This window comes from Dendropsophus ebraccatus, chromosome 1 (genome assembly GCF_027789765.1).
Source record: "Dendropsophus ebraccatus isolate aDenEbr1 chromosome 1, aDenEbr1.pat, whole genome shotgun sequence".
NCBI lineage: Eukaryota > Metazoa > Chordata > Amphibia > Anura > Hylidae > Dendropsophus > Dendropsophus ebraccatus.
In genome coordinates this window covers 179,350,434-179,375,595 of record NC_091454.1, presented here as the reverse complement: position 1 = coordinate 179,375,595, position 25,162 = coordinate 179,350,434, and positions in this window count along the sequence as shown.

Genomic DNA, 25,162 nt, shown 5'->3' with positions numbered 1-25,162 from the left:
TCCATAAATACTCATTCACACATAATGTTACTTAACCACTTGACGATTGCCCGGGTGACCCACAATTAACTCTGTGAGCACTTTTCAGAGGGAAGAGCATGCAGCTAAGAGAAGGGAGAACTAGCTGTCAGTAATAAGGCTTCTAGATGGTGGGCAGGGATAATTTATTACAGTAGTTTTCTACTTTTCTATTATTGTCTACACAGCCGCCACCATAGTGATAGAACGTAAGTGTTTATTTGCAGGTGTAAATGTAGTTAACGATCAAATGACGAGCGAAAAATTGTTAATCGTGGTCTTTCACAAAGACCATAAACCATCGCTGGTCGTTCGCTGGTTTTGTCTAAAGAGTCTGTTTGTACTGTGTAAAAGCAAAGACGATCAGTTGCATGATGATTAACTAAAAGCGAGATTTTGCAATAATTTATCTGCTCATCTAAACGTAGAACGCTGGAAAAATTAAATTGTTGCTTTGCAGTCATGGACGGATCACTTGAGCAATTTTTATCGCTCCATCTAAAAGGTGTGTTGGGTGGCCATATTCCCCCTGTAACTGGAAGTAATATGTATGCCAGAGTTACAGGGGATAATCAGGAGTATTTGTACTATTAAAGATCTTCTATGTCCTTATGAGTGCACAATAGGCATATATAGAATAATAATAATAATAATAATAATAATAATAATAATAATAATAATAATGATGATGATGAAAAATAACAAAATAAACATTTTCATAGAAATGCTATAGGTGCTATATTTCATAGGAAAATGGTGCAAAAAGTATTTGAATAATCAAGTGAGAGAAAATTTATTAGCTTTTAAATCCTTATTTACTAAAAAAAAAGAGAAAATTCTATCTGGTCTGGAAGTGGTTAAAGGAAAACTCTCTTATCATATATAGTATTGAAGGATGAAGATTCACAATGTAATTTATTTAGGTAAATCTCAGCTTTAGGAGTCTAGTGGGCGGTCCTAATCAGCTACTAACAGAATTACCTGTATAAGTATACATTTTGGACCACCCACTGGACTACTAAGCCCCAAATAAACAGGGATGTAAAGGGTTCCTGCTACCTGAATCATGGGTCATTAGGGCGGTCCCCAGCAGCTTCTCCCTTTCTTATAACCATTAATTGATAGATCTCTCTCTTTTATGGTATAGAGAAAAACGATCAATCAAAACCTGTTGGGTGGGGAGAAGCTGTCAGTGACTGCCACAATGACTTGTGGTTCTGTCAGCATGAAAGTAATGACAGGTTCCCTTTAAATCAATAAATAACTAGAAACACTGGATCTTTTTAAATAAAACAATCGATCAATCTATGCAGTTTCTCCTGCAGATTACAGTGCATTTTCAATGTGTCAGGTTTGCTTTAATGTGGAAATTAATAAAAAACTGAAACATTCTCAAACTCTTTTTACCGCCTTTTGTTCCCACGTTGACTCCTTTGGCGCATACAAGAAATTTTCAACTATCATCAAGAACCTAATGAAAAAAAAATCACAGTAGGCAGGAATGGGTAGCACAATGTTGTTTAGCCATTTACATGGAAAGGGCACTTTAATCCCTTATCAAGTTTTAAAGCTCCTTGAAGGAGACGTCCCGGCAAGTTGATTTTTTTAACAAGTGCTGGGGAGGATAAAAGTAATAACATGCTCTTACCTCCCCTGCTCCAGTGCTGGTGGCCGCGTACCACTGCTACAGTCCCCTGCGGCTTCCTAGTCTCAGGCAGTCAGCGGCCTCGGCCGTTGACTGGCTGAGCAGACTGCACATGTCACGACCCGGTTTCCCGCTCAGACCAGGAAGTGTCCAAGGACCCGGGGATCGGAGTGGCGGTACACAGCCACCAGCACTGGGACGGGTGAAGTAAGAACATGTTATTACATTTATCCTTTCCAACACCTTCCCGGGGTTCTCCTTTAATAGGTTGCACTTTGACAGACAGGGTAGCTACATGGCACTAGAATGGTAGTTTGCTTCCTTTTTGTACCGCATTGTGAGTTTTTTATTTTTTATTATTTAGAAAACAGATTGGAAATATGATGTACTACATCCAATTTGTTAAAAAAATTAATAAAGAAATATGTTTTTTCACACTAAGCGATAGTCAGCCCACTTTAGTTTAGTAAAATTTAATCTAATGCATTATCCCATCCAATTGAACCATATAAAGATGAATAAAAATTTCAGGGCATATCTGTTTTTTTTTAAATCTTTTATTAGATGATTAACAAAATTTTTTTTTTACAGATTCTTAAAGGGACAGTGAACATTAAGAATGCTGCAGTTCTCATCTTTATCTGTGAACGAACAGATTTCTTCTACGTATTGTATCTTTATGAGATATGAACACAGTTGATTAAAACACGTTGAGCAGAGCCTCACAGGCTACAGAGTGCTGCACAGCCGCTAGCTGCAAAATAATAGCCTTTATAGAACAAAGGCCTGCACATCACTGAGAGCTTAACCATGTTTCAATGTGCTCTCTGGCATGTGATGTCTTCATCAGGCAGTGAAAGGGATGTCAGTGGCGGGATCTGGTCCCTGAGTGCCTGTCACATACCGTTCCTATGGTTGCTCCAGGCAACACTGTGAAAAGTGGGAAGATTTAGCCTCGCAACTCGTTCTGAGCGCAGCCTCTGACATGTGGCCCCAGAGCTGCATCAAACTAAGAGCTTGCAGGAAGAAAACAACTCCAAACAAGAAGCGACTGCTAAAAAAAAATAATAATTCAAAGTGATGCAAAGAAAGTGTTAATTGCTATGGTGCAGTGCCTAAAATTGGACTAATGCACACTACCGATACCAGTGTCATCAGTGCTACTATAGGCTGATATTGGCATATGAGAAGAACTCTATCGACATAGTCAATAGTCTAAAAACACCTTTTACTTGTTTCATAGTTGTTAAAAAGCAACATATTTTTGGAAGATTTTGCTTCCAGGCTGATACATCTGTTCTTATAGGAGATATGAAGCAGATTCTGAGCATTATGTCCAACAGATTTACACAGGACGGATTTGCTGCAGTTGTCTGCAACTGATAACCCGTTCCTCTAATAATAGTTATTTTGGCAGAAAGTAAGGATGAATAGTAAAAATGTCCTTTGTTGCCCATATCAACCAATCAGAGCTCAGATATTATTTATTAGAGCTCATTAATATTTGAAAATTGAGTTCTGATTGGTTGCTATGGGTAACAAAGTACATTTTACTCTAATGCCTTATTCACACGTCAGTATATTTTTCCAATCCGCAAATTTCAGTCAGTAACAATCCGCAAATTCAGTCCGTATTGCATCCGTAAAAAATACGGACCCCATAGAGTTGTATTGGGTGTGTCAGTTACTGTCCGTACTAGGGCCTGTTCTTTTTTTTTGCGGAACGGATTGCAGCCCAGTACACAACACGGATGTGTGTATGGGTCCATTGAAATACATTGATCCTATTTTTCTGCGGATCCGCAATTGCGGACAGGAACAGGATGTGTGAATAGGGCGTAAGGCTATGTTCACACTCAGTAAATAAAAAACAAAAACAACAGTGAAATAGTTATAAAAATGCCATATTTTAAATGAATGGCTATGTTCACACAACAAATTTTCAACTAATCACGGCCATTGTTGCAAATTGCAACACTGGCCGTGAATAATTGAAAATTTACATTGCACTGAAGTCAATGGAATCCCGGCCAGAGTATATACACATAGTATAAACTCTGTCCGTGATTCCAAGCGTCCGCAGCGAAAACTGACATGACTTGGGTAATTGGAATGCGGGCACAACGGAATGTGCCCGCATCCCAGTTCTAAAAGAAATGAAGTTAATCTGCCTGGTACTGCGTGTCACAGAGCAGCCGGAATAAGGAAAAATGTCAGTCCGTGCACACATTGTAAAAAATATGTATCTTTTGACAATGTTTGCACAGATGGCAGTTTTTCTCTAGGTTATGTTCACACTATGTTTTTTCCACTCCGTTTTTGAAAATTAAAAAATCGTTCTGACTGATTGCTCTTTGGGTCTTTAATTGAACAGTCCATTGAATTTAATAGTAAAATCGGTGAAAGGAAGGAGAAAAAAGAACTGTATGTGAACAACTGAAAATAACATCCACTAATTGCAATAGACATCCGAAAATAATTGTCATGATTAGAGATGAGCGAACCTGGAGCATGCTCGAGTCGATCCGAACCCGAACTTTTGGCATTTGATTAGCAGTGGCTGCTGAAGTTGGATAAAGCCCTAAGGCTATGTGGAAAACATGGATATAGTCATTGGCTGTATCCATGTTTTCCAGAAAACCTTAGACTTTTATCCAAGTTCAGCAGCCACCGCTAATCAAATACCGAACGTTCATGTTCGGATCAACTCGAACCCGAACCCGGTTCGCTCATCTCTAGTCATGATCAATGTTTTGATGTCCGTGCAGACAACGTCCGTCATTTTATATACTGTTTATTGGGCATCTGTCATTCCATTAGCTTCAATGTATTACATTGAAGTCAATTAAATCACGGCAAATGTGGACATCTTTTTAAATAAAAAAGGCTAGCGCCTTTTCTGTATCTTAAACGTAGTGTGAACATAGCCTTAGACTTTAATGTGGCACATTATTACCTTTAAAATACGGACATATTTCGTAACGTTTTTAGTGTTGTTTTTAGTTATAATTTCAAATAGTCTCAGGCTGCCAGATAAATTTTCACCCATGTTTTTTGTTGTTTTTTTGTTTAGGTCCCATTCAGATACATAGGAGAGTTACAGAAATGTTTGCAACAATTCTGCCATTCACACTAAAAGTATGGATATGATGACAAGAAAGATTATCATAAAACCCCAAATTAAACAAACTGCGCTTGTTGTGAAGAATCTTGATGCCAAACAATATTGTAAGATACCAGGAGGCCAGTATGTTTATCATTATGCTCATATAGGAACACAATTGGAAAAAGTTGTATGTAGTGTGGCATGGCCTACAATAATTTTTATTTTAATGAAAAATTAGATGTTAGAGCTAGAAGTGAGCGAATTTATACTACAAACAAAGCAAATCGCTAGATTAGCTCAGCAATCTGCTTATCAGCCAGCTGCCTTTGAAGTCCATGCCGTTCAGTGCCGCTCTGCGTGGAAAAGCTGGATCCAGTCCAGTCTAGTTAGAGCTCTAGCGGAACATTAGTTGTTTATATGGAGTGTGAATATAGTCCTAATCTACTTGTATTATGGGATCACAGTTTTCTGTAATTGATAATTACAATTATTTGAAAGGAAGTGTATGGGCCCAATTACCATGGCATACATTCCCATAGCTACATAAAGTTTTGCAATGTAGGTCATTATCAGTGGAGAAGACTGTTTTCCTACAAAGCAAAATTAGTAAAATCAGATGAGTACTTTTTGTTTTTTTAGGGAAAATGAGTGACCTACATCACTTTCTTGTTCTTATGTTCTTATGGATCTGATCACTTGCCCATCCTCTCTTTGAACTGTGGCTGTACTGTTCCCACAATGCCCCTTGTTTGCATGTGCAGCGGAGATAGGACAGACTGCTATATTGCAGTTGGACTGAGCATGCTTGACCGCATCAGTGGATCTGCCACAATGGTCATAATTACAGGCAAAAAAAGGGAAAGCAAAACAGATACACAGGGGATAATTAACTATAATATCTCTCAAATAGTATATTTTTACCAGTGTAGACCTATTCATCTTTGTAGTTAATTGCCTTTAAATTCATCGCTCACTCTCATTCTTTGTGATAACTCACAAAATGGCAGTCTCTATGATCTCGATAAAGGATATGTGTTACTTACAGTAACATAAAATTAAATCCAATATAAACTCTGTATTGCACAAAAAGAATAAACTTTTCAAACGTAGAATTGAAGACGGTGTACCTTTCGTGCCCGCATTCTTTATGCTGCAGACGTTGCCTCCGGAGCCAGGTTAATTAAAAAAGTAACTAATAGTTTTAATGTATGCTGTATTCAAACAAACATTAAATTGAATGAGAAGAAAACATCTAGGCAGTTGTTCCTACTGAAATGACAAATTTCACACATGCATATTTCATGTTGCTTATTAAATTGCCAATCTCGTATTATCTGGTGAGATGATAATTCCCTAATGGAGTGCCTTTAATTTTCAGGTATTGTTCTAGCTGACCTTCATCTCCACTTGATATCCACTGGGAAATTATAATGCCTAAAAATGTTTCCATGCAAGTGTTGTTGCAGCTCTCAGGAGCTCACTTTTAACCCCTGCTGCTGGGATCTCTGACTCCAGCGAACAAAAGAATTTATTTTGTGCTCTCAGTTCTAGTTTGAAGGAAGCCTGCTTGGCTCTGTGCTACAGAATAATATAGCTACTGGTAGAAGTGATGTCCATTTATGTGGTAGTGTGTAAGTATAAGTTATTGACACGGAATGGTCATACTACGATGATAAATTTAAGAGCTGCCATTTTGAACTGAATACAGTCTGGTAATACCATATTAGCAAGTTGTTGAGCAGCACCGAAGCAGATCAGTTCATGTACTGATTAATCTCCAACATGTTCAGCCATAATCAAAAAATTTTGTTTATTGCAAAGATATATTGTTTGATCCCCCTACCTCAGGATTAAGGACTGAATTAACTCTAACTGGACTAATTTAATCAGAGCATCCTCCATCTTCTCATTCTGATTTTCCTTTTTACAAAAACATGCTTCATTCCATATAAATTATGATTATCATCAGGTATCATTATTCAAGTTACTGGCTAGGAATGTATAAAGCAGGACAAAACCATACGAAGCAATATTGTTGCGCATTTTGTAGATTAATGGCGGTGTTTCCCAACAAAATGATCGGGTTACCAAGCAAGCATGCCCCCAGAACATAGCAACAAGTGTCATTTTTAAAGTATGATTGTAGCCTGGTCATAGTTATATATATATACGAAGATTAAGGCCTCGTTCTCACACTGTACAACGGCCGTTGTTTAATCATTATTTGCTACACTCAAATGTACCTGCATTTCAATTAAAATTAAATGATATTAACATCTCAGAGAGTGGCCATTCTGTGACACAGGCTTGTCACATAATGGCCGCTGTTTTAAAGCATGTGAACATGGCCTTAAAGGGAACCTGTCGCCATAAAAATGCTATCAGTATAATGTTATAGAGTAAGAACAGCTGAGCAGATTGATATATATCTTTGCCGGAAAAGATTCAGTGTACCATGTAACTTGCTTATTGAAATTCCGTCTCTTTATATTTTAGTCCACTGGGTGGTGTCATTAAATGTTAGGACCACCCACTTGACTACTAAACATGGAAATAGTAAAGAATTCAATCAATAAATGACAAGCTATACTGAATCTTTTTAACACAAAGATATACAGTATGTATCAGTCTGCTCAGCTCCTCTTTCTCTATAAACATTTAGTGGTCACTGATTCCATATTGTGTTGAGAATATAATGGTCACAGGTTCCATATTTTGTCGAGAATATAATGGTCACTGGTTCCATATTTTGTCCAGAATACAATGGTCACTGGTTCCATATTTTGCCCAGAATATAATGGCCGCCAGTTCCATATTTTGTCCAGAATATAGTGGTCACTGGTTCCATATTTTTTGAGAATATAATGGTCAATGGTTCTAAATTTTGTCCAGAATACAATGGTCACTGGTTCCATATTTTGCCCAGAATATAATGGTCGCTGGTTCCATATTTTTTTCAGAATATAATGGTCACTGGTTCCATATTTTATCCAGAATATAATGGTCACTGGTTCCATATTTTGTCCAGAATATAATGGTCAATGGTTCCATATTTTATCCAGAATATAATGGTCACTGGTTCCATATTTTGTCCAGAATATAGAATCATCGAATGTTTTCCCACCCTTACACAAAACTGTAGGAACATGTAGAAATGGTAATAGGGTACACTCTGGAGCAGATTTTCCTAGTGTGTTTTATTCTAAGGTTTTTGAAATGACGTATTACGTAGAACTTATATGTTCACGTTAAAGAAGCAGGTAAAATATTTAATGCTAATTTCTTATTTTATGGTTAGTAGGAATATAGCATAGACCCGGTTTCATTGGTATTGGTCGCTAGAATGGATTCCCTGCAGTGCTTGAGCACTTATACCCCATTGATTTTGTTTAGATTAATGCAAAGAGGATTATATGGCCTCTTTGTTAGACCCTTTTCAGATGATATAGAAGTTATCAATATATCTTTGGAGAATTGAGAGGTGAACACGACAGGTGGCATTTTTAGACTTGTTTCTCTGCAAATAGAAGAAAAAAATCTCAATATAACAGGATCTCAATTGAGCTCAAACTTCGGCCTTTCTTGACCATCATGGTAAAAACCTCCTTGCAGATGTGCTAAAAATTATAAATTCATAGCAGCTTGAGGATATATCTCCCATATTACTGCAGCAATTATGATACCATGAATCTCATTAAATCAATTATTGCCACCAGCTTATCGCCCTTCGTCTACCTTTTACACTAATGCTAACTATATACATTGCAGATATTTAGTATTAATGTATATCGCCTGTGGGCAGAAACTAACAAAGACTGTAAGTGCATGGCGGTGGTGTTACTCCCAGGTGCGACTTTATTAATTTGAATGGTTTCTACCCCTCTGCGCATTTGAAAAAAATATATAATTCGCTGTATATATAATTTATAACATGGTAATGTGGTCTGTGGACAGATGTAGAAAAAGACTTTTTTTCATTGTTAGTTGCCTTCGTATATGATTTAGGAAGGTGACACTAGCCTACTTTGATGCTTTATCTCTCAGCGAGCACATATTTCATGATTGAGTTCTTTCAATGGGTAGCAGACCCAATGTTTTGATCATTGGTATATGGTGATTTTACACAGCTCCAGAAAATCTGGCACCCGAGGCAACCTGGTACTTTAAAAGGCTTTAAAAAAACAATAATAAAAAATACATAATGTACAGAATCTATAGATTATGATATTATTTCTAAGATGTAAATAATATAAAAATTTAACAAAATTTCTTAATTTACAAAGCTAAGATTTACATTGCTATTAGTGCTAGGGAAATAACATATTGCTTTGAAGTTTATTGCTACATAGGAGATATCATTGTGCCAAATTATTCTATAGATATAGCAGAGTTGGGTTCATAATTTGGTACAAGCAAGACAGAATGATCTGCGCTGTAACTGAGCTGGTTGTGCAACGGTGTCCCCATACTTATAGTCTAACTACACACATTGACAAATAACATAATTCAATAAGAAGTTGGAATCAGATGGAACTTCATATGTGTGAATGTAATGATGACATAAGCAATTACAATATTAGAGGAAAAGGATGGGTTTATTGGGGAAAACTGTACAATTAGAAGTAATCTCTGGTACCAGTTTGGGCCTCTCTATTCTGGAAACAAGATGAGAAATGATTGGGCATTGAGACATACAGGTTCTGTATTGCATCCTATGTCACATTTGGCCATGGATGTTGGAGGTGAACTTGTACATCCACCACACTTTGCATCATGGGTGGCTGACACCAGGATGGTTAGCAATAAATCCAAGGAAGTGTTCCATACAATAAGTATATTTTGCTGAAAAATGGCAGCTGAAAGCCCGGCCATGAGAGACAACACATGTGGCTACAGAATGTCCTGCACATATCACTGATCTGTTAGTGTCCCTTGTATCCCTACTAGGGGTGACCAGCTGTCGTACTGTATGAGATGGTTCCCCAGATTATTACACCATCAGCTGTGGCAATGTGTCATGCCCCAGCCAAGACGGGATTGAAGCTCTCAACATGAGGCCTTCATACTTAAACAGGCTGAACATTGTTGTCCTGGAATTATTGCTGAAGTTGAGGTTCCAGTCTGTAAATTGCAGAGTTCCTGCTATGACACCACTGCAGACAGATGCAATGGTGGCTAGCTGTCAATGGCAAGACATGTAATGGGGGGGGGGGGGGGGGGGGGGACACCACATTTCTCTCTGCTAAGTGTTGGGAAGTGGCTTGTGTCTGTATGGTGGATAAGGAAACTGTAAGAGCTACGCATGCTTGTTGGTGGTCAAGTAAGTCTCTCTACTGGTGGTCTGTAATCACTGCTCCCAACACCTCCTAATAGCTTGGTCAAAGGCCAAAAGTTGAAAATTTATTGAAATGACCAGCCTTTTCTCTCCAATGATGCACCCCCTCTCAAAGGCTATCAACTGGCTATAATGCCTTCAAATGTATTGTAGAGGCATATCTACCAGTCAGCATATCTACCAGTCAGCAATCATTTATATATCTGCCTGAGACATTACTGCGTATCAGGTTTTGCAGCATCCGACAATACTAGCTGGGTGCAATATTTGTATTTTCTGTAGGACCTCATTGATGATATGCAGTGTTTAGAATGAGAGCTTGTAAAAATACTGACTTTTAGAATACTGGGTCCAGTTCTGGAGACCTCTCCTGAAAAAGAATATTGATAAAATAGAACGGGTCCAAAGATAGGCTACAGAAATGGTGGAGGGTGTCAGACATAAAACACATCAGGAAAGACTTAGGGTCCTATTACACAGAGCGATTTTTAACAAATAATGACAAACGAGATTGTTTATCGTTAACCTAATCGTTCACCATATTACACAGAACGATGGTCGTTAGTTACTACGATTGTTATAGCGATCGTTACTATGATTGTTTACTCCATCTAATCCCAGCAAAACAATGAACAATGTGCAATTACACTGAACGATTAGTGAACAAATGCGGAACTTGAGCAAACGAATGTGGAATTACAGCGAGCGATTAGTGAACGATTAACGATAATTTGAGGTTCAGATCTAAATCAACCATCAACGGCATATGAACGATTTTTATCGTTGCCTGCAATTACACAGAACGATTATCGTTTAAATATGAGCGATATAACGATTTTTTACACGATAATTGTCCCATGTATTTGAATTTGTATAGTCTGGAGGAAAGAAGAGAAAGGGGGGACATGATCGAAACCTTTAAATATGTTAAATGACTAAATAAGGTTCAGGAGGAAAGTGTTTTTAGAAAAAAACTGAGCTCAAGAACAAGAGGACACAGTGAGAGGTTAGTTGGGGAAACGATCAGAAGCAACGTGATAAAAAATATTACTTTACTGGAAGAGTAGTAGATGCATGGAACAAACTTCCAGCAGATGTGGTTGGTAAATCTACAATTACAGAGTTTAAGCCTGCCATGGATAAACATTTAAGATAATAAGAAGGGAAATACTAAAAATGCAGACTAGATTGACCAAGTGGTCTATGTTTCTATGTAAAGTAAGAGGTGGGGTAGATAGATTTCTAGAATACGTATTTTTGTTTTTTTCAACTACTGGTCCAGTGTCAATAAATGTTGTATGATGTACAAAATAAAGTACTTTGGGTAACCTAGAAGAATTGTTCCTTCATTTATTATTATGTCAATTCTAAAGTCAGCACAATGAGAGGTCTACCTTATAGACTTCTGTGCATATACTGTAAGCTACTGAACAGTATGACATAGTCTTCTGCAAATGCTCTTTTAACGGTGGAATCCCAGAAAACACTATCACACACTGTCCTTAGTTCATCAGTCATTGAAAACTATCTCTAAAGAAGTTCTGAAGCTGTGTTTTCTTTTCCTAAAGAGAGATTCTGGTACTTTGTAAATGTGTTTTAAGTTCCAATTCATTTGTACTGAATGGTTCTTAGCTCCCGCTGTGTTCCCTTAGGTCAGTGCTTCTATTGCTTTCGTATCAAACTCCAATCTTTTTGGTGCATCACTGCTAATTTGGAAGCAGTGGAAAGCCTTGTTTGCCATGTTTTAGCCATGTTTGCTACTGATATTGGACAAAATATACAGATATTGTATAAACAAACAAGTGAAAGTTTTCCATGCAGACATTGAAGTACTACAATATGTACCGTATTTTCTTGCGTATAAGGCGACTGGGCGTATAAGACGACCCCTGACTTTCAAGAAGATTGTCAGAGGTTTGGCTTATATGCCGGGGTTAATTGCAGCTAAACTAAAAAAACAAACAAACAGCCAAACCTCTCTCGGGCAGCCGAGCGTCTCATCGGTGAGGTTTGAAGATGCTTGGCTGCCGGGAGAGCTTCGGGAGAATGAGAGAGCCGCTGGAATTTTCCGAAGCCTCTCTCATTCTCCCAAAGCTCTACCGGCAGCCGAGCATCTTCGAGATGAGACGCTCGGCTGCCTGGGAGAGGTTCGGCGATCTCGGAAAGGTATGGACAGCACGTGGAGGCCGAGAACGGGCCCTAGGTGAGTTAAATGTTTTTTTTTTTCATAGTGATCGACCCATACGGCGGGGATGGGGCCATTTTTGCACCCCGGCGTATAAGACATCTTATACGCTGGAAAATACAGTATGTTTAATTTCCTACTGAATCCATACCAGGCACACCAAGCATAGATAGACAGACAGACAGACAAACTTTTCAGAATGCAAATAAGCTCAACAAATATTTATACACAATAGCTTCAGTGGACATTAACTATTGTTATAATGTATACTGATAATACGCATCCATATTACACTCCATATTCTATATTTACAACCATGGCAATCCTTTATCCCAGCATAGCCGGAAAAAAATGGATATACAGCTGTATAAAATTAATAATTTTATTTTCCAACACAATTGCAATCACATTAAAAACAAGAGGCAACTCCAAACTTGAAATGGCCCACCACATACAGATGTATGTATGTGTGTATATATATATATATATATATATATATATATATATATATATACACTCACCGGCCACTTTATTAGGTACATCATGCTAGTAACGGGTTGGACCTTCTTTTGCCTTCAGAACTGCCTCAATTCTTTGTGGCATAGATTCAACAAGGTGCTGGAAGCATTCCTCAGAGATTTTGGTCCATATTGACATGATGGCATCACACAGTTGCCGCAGATTTGTCGGCTGCACATCCATGATGCGAATCTCCCGTTCCCCCACATCCCAAAGATGCTCTATTGGATTGAGATCTGGTGACTGTGTATGCCATTTAAGTACAGTGAACTCATTGTCATGTTCAAGAAACCAGTCTGAGCAGGGGCTGGCTGGCAAATTTTAGCCCGGGGGGCAAGTACACAGCACTGGCCCATGAGTAGCAGGCTGGCGGCCCATCCTTAAAGGACCACTCTGGCCTCTAACCTCTTACCTATAACATCTTCGGTCCTTCCAGTCATTGGTGACCAAATATCCTACTGTGCCCTGTGAAAGGGTCAGAACTCACTTTCCTGTATAAGTCTATGGGGCGGCTCAGTGATGACACAGAACGGTCCCATAGACAGATGCTAGGAAAGCTGGGTGACCTCTATCATACTGAGTACAAGATGCTGGAAAGCTGGGTGACCTCCATCATACTGAGTATAAGATGCTGGGAAAGCTGGGTGACCTCCATGATACTAAGTATAAGATGCTGTGAAAGCTGGGTGACCTCCATTATACTGAGTATAGGATGGTGGGAAAGCTGGGTGACCTCCATCATACTGAGTATAAGATGCTGGGAAAGCTGGGTGACCTCCATGATACTAAGTATAAGATGCTGTGAAAGCTGGGTGACCTCCATTATACTGAGTATAGGATGGTGGGAAGGCTGGGTGACCTCTATCATACTGAGTATAAGATGCTGGAAAGCTGGGTGACCTCCATTATACTGATTATAAGATGCTGGGAAAGCTGGGTGACCTCCATGATACTAAGTATAAGATGCTGTGAAAGCTGGGTGACCTCCATTATACTGAGTATAGGATGGTGGGAAAGCTGGGTGACCCCCGTCATACTGAGCATAAGATGGTGGGAAAGCTGGGCGACCTCCATCATATTTAGTATAAGATGCTGGGAAAGCTGGGTGACCTCCATCCTACTGAGTATAAGATGGTGGAAAAGCTGGTGACCCCCATAATACTGTGTACAAGATGCTGGAAAGCTGGGTGACCTCCATCATACTAAGTATAAGATGGTGGAAAAGCTGGTGACCCCCATAAAACTGTGTACAAGATGCTGGAAGGCTGGGTGACCTCCATCATACTGAGTATAAGATGGTGGGAAAGCTGGGTGACCTCCATCATACTGAGTATAAGATGGTGGGAAAGCTGGGTGACCTCCATTATACTGACTACAAATACAAGATGCTGGGAAAGCTGCCTGACCCTCATTATACTGACATGCACCTCACCTCCGCGCCGACTGCTTGACCTGCACCTCTTGCCCGGCCACCAACCCGTCACTCTACGCTGCTCCACCTGCAATGATTTTTTGTGAAAATTGAATTTACGGTTTTAATCGAAATTGATTCTAACCTTCTGGGCAAATTAATTTGATTAATCGCCCAGCCCTAACTCCTCTGTATGTATGTATCCTCTATGCACCCCTGTATATATGTCTCCTCCTGTATATATGTATCCTCTGTATGTCTCCTCCTGTATATATGTCTCCTCCTGTATGTATGTATCCTCTATGCACCCCTGTATATATGTCTCCTCCTGTATATATGTATCCTCTGTATGTCTCCTCCTGTATATATGTCTCCTCCTGTATGTATGTATCCTCTATGTACCCCTGTATATATGTCTCCTCCTGTATATATGTATCCTCTGTATGTCTCCTCCTGTATATAAGTCTCCTCCTGTATATATGTATCCTCTATGTACCCCTGTATATATGTCTCCTCCTGTATATATGTATCCTCTGTATGTCTCCTCCTGTATATATGTATCCTCTATGTACCCCTGTATATATGTCTCCTCCTGTATATATGTATCCTCTGTATGTCTCCTCCTGTATATATGTCTCCTCCTGTATATATGTATCCTCTATGTACCCCTCTGTATGTCTCCTCCTGTATATATGTATCCTCTATGTACCCCTCTGTATGTCTCTTCCTGTATATACATATCCTATATGTACCCCTGTATATATGTCTCCTCCTGTATATATGTATCCTCTGTATGTCTCCTCCTGAATATACGTCTCCTCCTGTATATATGTATCCTCTATGTACCCCTCTGTATGTCTCCTCCTGTATATACATATCCTATATGTACCCCTGTATATATGTCTCCTCCTGTATATATGTATCCTCTGTATGTCTCCTCCTGTATATATGTCTCCTCCTGTATATATGTATCCTCTATGTACCCCTGGTAAAGTCCAAGGTTGGAACAGCGGAACCTCCCAGGGATGCACAGTCTCCGTCAGGTGGGCCCACACCTGATACTCAATAGCGAAAAAGAAATGGTGTGGAGACAGCATCCATCCAGTGAAAAAATATTTTTACTTTATTTTAAGCCATTGCATATAAAAAGATTACCGACGTTTCGGCTCTAACACTCCTGAGCCTTTCTCCTGAGTATACTTGGGGTATTTTTATATGCAATGGCTTAAAATAAAGTAAAAATATTTTTTCACTGGATGGATGCTGTCTCCACACCATTTCTTTTTCTCTATGTACCCCTGTATATGTCTCCTCCTGTATATATGTATCCTATATGTACCCCTGTATAGATGTATCCTCCTGTATATATGTATCCTCTATGTACCCCTGTATATATGTCTCCTCCTGTATATATGTATCCTCTATGTACCCCTCTGTATGTCTCCTCCTGTATATATGTATCCTCTATATACTCCTCAGTATGTCTCCTCTTGTATATATGTATCCTCTATGTACCCCTGTATATATGCCTCCTCCTGTATATATGTATCCTCTATGTACCCCTGTATATATGCTTCCTCCTGTATATATGTATGCTCTATGTACCCCTTTGTATGTCTCCTCCTGTATATATGTATCCTCCTGTGTAGGTCTCCTGTATATATGTATCCTCTATGTACCCCTGTATATATGCTTCCTCCTGTATATATGTATGCTCTATGTACCCCTTTGTATGTCTCCTCCTGTATATATGTATCCTCCTGTGTAGGTCTCCTGTATATATGTATCCTCTATGTACCCCTGTATATATGTCTCCTCCTGTATATATGTATGCTCTATGTACCCCTTTGTATGTCTCCTCCTGTATATATGTATCCTCCTGTGTAGGTCTCCTGTATATATGTATCCTCCTGTGTAGGTCTCCTGTATATATGTATCCTCTATGTACCCCTGTATATATGTCTCCTCCTGTATATATGTATGCTCTATGTACCCCTTTGTATGTCTCCTCCTGTATATATGTATCCTCCTGTGTAGGTCTCCTGTATATATGTATCCTCCTGTGTAGGTCTCCTGTATATATGTATCCTCCTGTGTAGGTCTCCTGTATATATGTATCCTCTATGTACCCCTGTATATATGCTTCCTCCTGTATATATGTATGCTCTATATACTCCTCTGTATGTCTCCTCCTGTATATATGTATCCTCCTGTGTAGGTCTCCTGTATATATGTATCCTCCTGTGTAGGTCTCCTGTATATATGTATCCTCTATGTCAGGGATAGGGAACCTTGGCTCTTCAGCTGTTGCAAAACTACAACTCCCATCATCCATGGACAGCCTATCACTCTCCAGCTATGATGGGAGTTGTAGTTTTGCAGCAGCTGGAGAGCCTTGGTCCCCTCCCCCTGCCCTATGTCCTGCTGTGTAGGTACCTGGCTTCCTGCAGACACCATCTTCTCGGTCTTCAGGCTCTTCTAGCCCAGACACAGGAGAACCAGCTGGGAGGAGAGAGCGGCCTCTGGTGGCCGGAGGAAGATACTGCGTACAGCAGTTTGCTTTTTACCATAAGCCTCATAGGCTTATAGGAAAGCATAATGGCCATAAAGGAGGCGGGGCTTAACGTCATGGGGGGCGGGGCTTCAGCGGCCGCTTCCATCACAGTCCGGATCCACAGCCACAGGTAAATATGACAGAAGAGGGCGGGGCTGTAAGCAGGGGAGGCGGGGCACTGAGGACTCCAGCCAGCTGTCAGCAGCCAGGCGGCCCTGACAACTGGGGGAAGACCGGCCCGGGGGGCATATGCCCCCCTGCCCCCCGGCCCAGCCCGCCCCTGAGTCTGAGATGATTCTAGCTTTATGAAATGGCGCATTATCCTGCTGAAAGTAGCCATCAGATGTTGGGTACATTGTGGTCATAAAGGGATGGACATGGTCAGCAACAATACTCAGGTAGGCTGTGGCGTTGCAACGATGCTCAATTGGTACCAAGGGGCCCAAAGAGTGGCAAGAAAATATTCCCCACACCATGACACCACCACCACCAGCCTGAACCGTTGATACAAGGCAGGATGGATCCATGCTTTCATGTTGTTGACGCCAAATTCTGACCCTACCATCCGAATGTCGCAGCAGAAATCGAGACTCATCAGACCAGGCAACGTTTTTCCAATCTTCTACTGTCCAATTTCGATGAGCTTGTGCAAATTGTAGCCTCAGTTTCCTGTTCTTAGCTGAAAGGAGTGGCACCCGGTGTGGTCTTCTGCTGCTGTAGCCCATCTGACTCAAAGTTCGACGTACTGTGCGTTCAGAGATGCTCTTCTGCCTACCTTGGTTGTAACGGTCGGCTATTTGAGTCACTGTTGCCTTTCTATCAGCTCGAACCAGTCTGCCCATTCTCCTCTGACCTCTGGCAACAAGGCATTTCCGCCCACAGAACTGCCGCTCACTGGATGTTTTTTCTTTTTCGGACCATTCTCTGTAAACCCTAGAGATGGTTGTGCGTGAAAATCCCAGTAGATCAGCAGTTTCTGAAATACTCAGACCAGCCCTTCTGGCACCAACAACCATGCCACGTTCAAAGGCACTCAAATCACCTTTCTTCCCCATACTGATGCTCGGTTTGAACTGCAGGAGATTGTCTTGACCATGTGTACATGCCTAAATGCACTGAGTTGCCGCCATGTGATTGGCTGATTAGAAATTAAGTGGTAACGTGCAGTTGGACAGGTGTACCTAATAAAGTGGCCGGTGAGTGTATATATATATATATATATATATATATATATATATATATATGTATATCCCTGTCTCGGGAAAACAAAACACAGCCGCACAACAAGGGCGCACTGAGCTCCACAGAGGTACAGTCCTGACAGGCATTTAAAAAAATTGATTGTGCCGTCGGAATCTCTGAAATGGTACACTCACTTTAAAAATAAAATACAATTAAGTAAAGCTATAGAAGAGAACATTGCAGTAAACCTAAAGATATATGTATATAATTAGAGAAATATAAAGTTCCATAAGATGGAATCATATGAGACTTGAATAATGAGTAAGAATATGGCTTTGTGTAACAGCCATAGCGGCATACTTTGAAAAGTCTACATGGGCCCCAGTGGGATCATTTCCATAACATCTATGTCTCTTCTTTCATTTCAGACCTAATCCTAAGGTTGCTTTTACATTCATGATTATGGGTATTTCAGGTGTTATTTTTGTTTCTCTTTGTGGTCGTGTGGTCCGTCTCCTGCTTCAGAAAATAAGAGAAAAATGATATATTCCTCAAAAAAACTACTCAAGTAAACAAGATCCATTAGGTGACAATATAATTTTCAAATTGCTAAACAAAGTCAGCCGTGTGGCTAGTAGTGGAGAAACGCAATCCTATGTATTAGGCATTTATCCCATTTAGATAATGCTAGGGCCATTATCACACTGGTAGGGCCAACTCAACCTGCAGGTCACAATCTTACCTAAAGATTTTTTTAGATGTTGTTTTGTAGTCATCTTTACTTGCTGTCATCTACTATTCAACCACCTGCATTATTCTTCTAGTTTAAACTTTTAGCTTGTGCAATTTGGCCTTACTATAACTCGACGTCTTTCCTGTCGACTTAAGCATCTCAGAATCTTGTTTAAAAGGCAATCATTATATTCATGTACAAATCTGATCCCCACGTGGCACCTGGAGGATGGAAAAGGTGAAGGGCAGTTTGACAAAATCTGACTATTCTTTGCCTGAGAAACTTAAAATTCCATTGTAAAATATTCATGAATGCAAAAAAACTTATTCTTGTGCGTCTAATTGATTTCCTCCATTACATTCCCGGAGAACTTACTTGTACATCATCCTTTAGCAATTTAGAGAATAAGCACTAATATCTCTTATATTAGGAACAGGGCATTCAAGTGCTTTTCTAAATATGTAATGTACCTACCCTGCTGAGTCAAAGAAATGAAAGTCTTCTTAAGATTGGGAAAAATATCACATTGTTAAAATAAATGCCTACCACTCCATTTTAGATCAAATTGGTCAAAATGGGTTTGTTCAGAAATGGAGATGCTCTTTGGAAATATCTTACATTTATCATTCTGGCTAAAAGATTTTTTTTTACTTTTATCTGTAAAATTGGGCAAAATGCAATGCGTCTTCTTTCATGTGTATAAATATTAATAAATATGGTAACTTGTGAAGTGTACGGATATAGGGATGTGCCATGCAATAAAAATTAAAATGGTTTTGACAATGTATAGGCACCATCGTTTCTTTGATACTATGGCATTGTTTTAAAAACTCTGAAGCTACTGGATAACATTATTAAACACGTATGATGGACTGTAACATTCAGATACCTGACAAAGTCATTGCTACCGTAGTTGTCGATAATACTGAAGATTAAGCCATCAATGTAGTGCTTACATGGGGAAAATAGAGGAGTATTGGAGATTTGTTTCTCCATCATATGTGAGGACCAATATTATAATAAAAAAATGATTGGCCAAGGTTATTTAGGTTATTCCTCTTCTGGATGGATTTGTTTAGGCAGTTGTTAAAAAAAAATGCTGCTAAGACTCCTTCCAATATGACTGCCATTAAATAACTTATTTGTATTCTGCAGCAGGACAATGATCACAAACATACAGAATGAGGCCGTGTTCACACAACATGAAACACCGGCAGTTCTGTGACGCGGCCGGGTCACAGAATGGCTGGAGTTAGTGAAGATCATAAATGCAGTACTGGCCGGAAGATCTTCATTTGTGTTCAATTGGGATGCGGGCGCAGCTGAGTGCACCCGCATCCCAATTCACTATTGAACACAACGGTGAGTGCAGCTGGAGCTGCACGCTCCATTGTGTGACCTGTCAGGATTGTGCGGCCGCAATTCAATGAATAGCGGCTGCACCAAACTGACAACTCAGTTTTTTGTATGGCCACTAGCGATCCCGGCCAGAGTGTATACTATGTGTATACACTCCAGCCGGGATTCCCTCAAACTGCAGTGCACGTAAGTTGTGTATTAATCACAGCAGTTGTTTCACATCGGCAACAACCGCGATTAATACACAACTTACACTTTGTGGCTTAAGGGTTGAGAGACAGAAGGGCATGAACAGGCTACATCCATAGAGCTGTGGTTAGTTCTCAAAGATGATCTTAGACTTGAGATGATCTTTTGCAAAGTACCATGTTTAATCTACATCTATAATATTGTTAAAGACTGAAAACAGCCTGTAACCCCAATAACTACTCTGTGTTGGCCCTTGTGAAATAATGAATCATTGTTTTGTGACTTTTTTTTTATCAATCCTTTATTTTGTTTTCAGCAATAAAGATCCACATATCATACAGAGAAAAGGTATTGCAAAGAGCGGGATCGTGGAATACCCACTGAATAAGGATAAATTCACAAAGTTGAATATCAGTAAACATCAGGGAAATCAAGTAACATTAAATCACAGTCTTTTTTTGACTTATTTTGTTTGTGCCTCTTCCTTTAGATATATTTTAACATTTCTGATGGTATTGTTCATATTGTAAGTTCTTGTGAGCAGAGCTCCCACACCTAGAGATGAGCAAACTTCGAGTACATTTAGGTTTGTCCGAACTCGAAATCTTTGCTTTTAATTACCGGTCGCTGAAGAAGTTGGATGCATTCTAAGGGAGTCCTGGAAAATATGGCCTTTCCAGGCAGCCTTAGGGCTGCATCCAACTTCTTTAGCCACTGGTAATAAAATGCAGAGATTCTCTAACCTGCTGGTATATCCTGGGGCGCTGAGGATAAAGATAATTTTATTACCTTGATCCTCAGCGCCATTTTCGGTAAATTTGTACTTTAGGCAGTTTGGCGCACCGGGGGCAGGACTACCACCCTCAGTTCACAAATCCATTCCATCTGGCCAGTCCCTCCTAATAAACATTGGGGCAATGCCCTGAAATGACATCACTTTAGCACTCAACAGTGTAGAATGCCAGATTAATATTCATAAATGTGGGGCAGGCTTGCTAAGGCTGCTTCAATGATTTCCTCCGCTCATCGGCAGCGGGACCGGCAGGATGGGGGGCCGTATCCAGGGGTAGAGTGGGTTCAGGGGGCCATGCAGGGGTGACAGGTTCCCTTAAAAAATTACTTTATCCTGACTTATAATGGTTTTGTTTTTTGGTTGTTTGGGCTGTGTGAGGTGGGGTTTTTTTGCACCATGATCTTTAGTTTTACTTGGTACCACATTTGCATATCTGTATCTTTTTGATCACTTAGCACTTTTTATGCAGTTTTTTCTGTGGCGCGTTTTTGTGCTTTCTGGGCAATTTTTAAAAAAATATTATTTTTTATTTGTAAAAATGGAGAGGTGGGGAATTTAAACATTTACTATGGGATGTTTTTATTTATATTTAAAAAAAGATTCCCCCCCTCACTTGAGCCAACCTAGAAGACTTCTTTGAGAAGACTGCTTGCTCATAGGAATCAGTGCAGTACCTATGTCGCTGTCAGTTTTGACAAGAGCATTTAAAAGGTTAAATAGCCAGAGGATCGCTCCATGTTGGTTATAAATGGTGGCCCCCAAGCATAGAGAGGGGTACCTATACTCCCTTACAGGCAGCATGACACAACTCTACATTATGGTGTGGTAAGATTTACCTACTGTTTTAGACATACTTATTGTAATGAGAATTTATATTTCTACCAATTTGTTTTATTTTTCATTTACTGGGGCATCAGTAAATCCACTGAATGCCTTAAGGCTATGTTAACACACACAGGTTTTTTTTTCTTTTTGCAAAAACAGGTTGTAGATAATGAACAAGTTCATTTTTTTCCTGTCCTCAATTATGGCCATTTTTCTCTACTGTGTGTGCATTGAAGGTCAATTCCCCAAAGACTCCAATAGAGAACATTATTACATTGAAAATATGGCAATATTTTTGCTAAAAATTACGGCCATATATATTTTTTTGTGAATGAGCATAGCCTCATGCTGAATTGCATAAAGAACAGTGAAATGGTATTTCACTGTATACCACTCATGTGAGCCAACCTGCTGGTTTGACATGCCATAATTTTGCCAGAATGGCTCCTTAATACTGTATATGTGGTGGATCATGCCGTATCTGCCCCAGTCATAAATGGGGCAGTCCCCAACAATACAAAGAGCTGACTGGTGATGCCGGACACCAGTCAGCATAGCATTACACTGGACACCTGTGCCGATCGGCAGGGCGTGGTGAAGCCCCGGCCACAGCAAATACAAAGGATGCCTTCGCTGGCGGACCCCCAGCAGATGGCTGGACTGGTTGCCAGGGGCACCGTCGGCACCTACGGGAGGCCTACCCTATGCTCTGGCGTCAGCACCTGCATGACAGCCGCCTCCTATCACAAGGCACAGAATTCTATAGGTGAGATTGTATGGAGATTTACTGAACTTTATTACCCTTAGGCTCGCATGATGTGTTTGGGGCATGTTTGCATATGTTGGTTTAGAAAAAATGTTGGATTAAATCGTAAGAGAAGACAACTATTTGCTCTACAGTTCTCACCACTTTTATGTCCTGATTTCCCTGAAAGCAAGTGGATGCACATTTTTTATGATTTAAAAGGGGTACTACGGAGGGGAAAAATGAAAACTTTTTCTTCAGAGTACCCTTTAGCAAATAATTGATTTTCAAGTTAATTGGTCTCAGATTTGTAAATTACTTCTATTTAAAATTTTCAAGTCTTTGAATACTTAACAGCTGCTATATGTTTTGCAGGAAGTGGTGTATTCCCACAGGGCATACAGCAGCTGATAAGTACTGGAAGACTGGGGATTTTTAAATAGAAATAATATACAAATTTGTATTACTTTGTGATACTAGTTGATTTTTTTTTTTGGGAGTACCCCCTTAACAAATAATCTATTTACTAGTAAAAGCTAGTGTAGTTGATGTTTTGAATAATTCCTTTAAAGGGAATCTGTCAGCACCTGTTTTGTGTTCTGAGGTGTTGACAGTGTGATGAAGGTCTGTGTCTGTTAGCGTGGTGTGTTACTTTTATTTTTCATATCGGAGCTGTACTTTGTCCCCATCTGTGCTGTAACCGTCTTCACAACTGTCAAAGATGGGGAGTGGTGATGTTTTCGTGCCGCAGTTCGTGACGCACTTTGGCCCGCCTCATCACTACCTCCTCCCAGCTTCTCTTGAATATTCATGGCGCCCATCCCCCTGGCCTCCTGGCGACGTCATCTTTAGTTGCCTGGGTCTGTGCATTGGCCGCGCACCCGCGGCCTGATTCGCGCATACGCCATAGTGCGTCGGAGCAGCATTGTGCAAAGCCATTGAGGGCATAGGCTTTGGCCCTCAGTGCGCCTGCGTCGGTCTGACACACTACGGTGCATGCGCAAATCAGGCCGCAGGAGCACGGACACTGCACAGACCCAGGCAGCTAAATATGACGTCGCCAGGAGGCCAGGGGGACGGGCGCCATGAATATTTAAGAGAAGCTGGGAGGAGGTAGTGGTGAGGCGGGCCGAAGTGCGGCACGAACGCATTACCACTCTTCCTCTTTGACAGTTGTGGAGAAAGTTACGGCACAGATGGGGACAAAGTACAGCACCGATATGAAAAATAAAGGTAACATACCGCACTAAAAGACACAGACCTTTATCACACTGTCAGCACCTCAGAACCAGAACAGGTGCTGACAGATTCCCTTTAACAAAGTACAATTGGGCGGGAACTTTTGGCAACAATGAGGTTAACCAATTATCTAAAAGTATGGAGCTTTGTAGGCTATTGAATGAAGAGAAATACAAAATGTTCAAAGACTAATTGATTTGTCTTTTTAAACCCACCTGCCATTTAATATAATACAAGCCTAATAAACCGCAGCCGCTACATCCTAATGCTCTGACCTCTGTTGCGCACACAGCAAAAAATAACATGAAAAAAAAAAATAATAAAAAAGAGAAACACTTCCTGAATTTCCTCTCAAGTATTTCATTAATTCATCTGGAAACTGGAAGCCAAACTTTTAGTCCGGAACTTTCAATAATTTAAGCTTGAGTCGATGTACTGTGATGACCTGTGAGATTATTCCTCTATAATAGTAAAAAAATCAGCTTTTTCAGAAAAGTTCTTTTTTAACTCTTACATGCTCCTTAATATAACAAAGTAATATGAATTCATTCTTCTCAAATGTCTATTATTTTAATGCAAGCAATCAATAAATCATTCATTTTGAGTGAAACCTGTATAAAATGTCATTGTTAGAAAAAGTAAGTGAACCCTTTGGGATTATCTGAGTTTCATTGCATGGCATTTGTTAGTAATATACGGTAATGTGGCCTGTTACAAAAGCAGTTATCAGTTCATGCCTTTTACTAAGCCCATTGGCCCAGATTTATTAAAACTACCTATAAGCAAGCTGGGAGTAGAAAGACTTCAAATGCGACAGATTTATCAATGTGGAGCAAGTAGAGATGAGCGAACCTCGAGCATGCTTGAGTCTATCCGAACCCGAGCATTCGGCATAGCGGGGGCTGCTGAAGTTGGATAAAGCCCTAAGGCTATGTGGAAAACATATCCATGAATTAATGTTTTCCAGACAGCTTAAGAGCTTTATCCAACTTCAGCAGCCCCCGCTATGCCGAATGCTCGGGTTCGGATAGACTCAAGCATGCTCGAGGTTCGCTCATCTCTAGGAGCAAGCTGTTTGATAAATCTATTGCATTTTAAGGTCGTCCACTTTCAGTGCCCTGTGCATAATAGGCGGCTAACAGCAGGTAAGATTTGTCTAACCTGCTGATAGTTCCCCTTTAAAAACATTTTTTTCTCCGGAGTACCCCTTTAAGAATGAACAGGATGTACAAAAGAGGTTAAAAGTCAAATTCATCTTTGCTACATTGCATATTGTAATCGGTGAACAGTTTACAATCGATACAAACAGGAGCGTCTCTTTAAT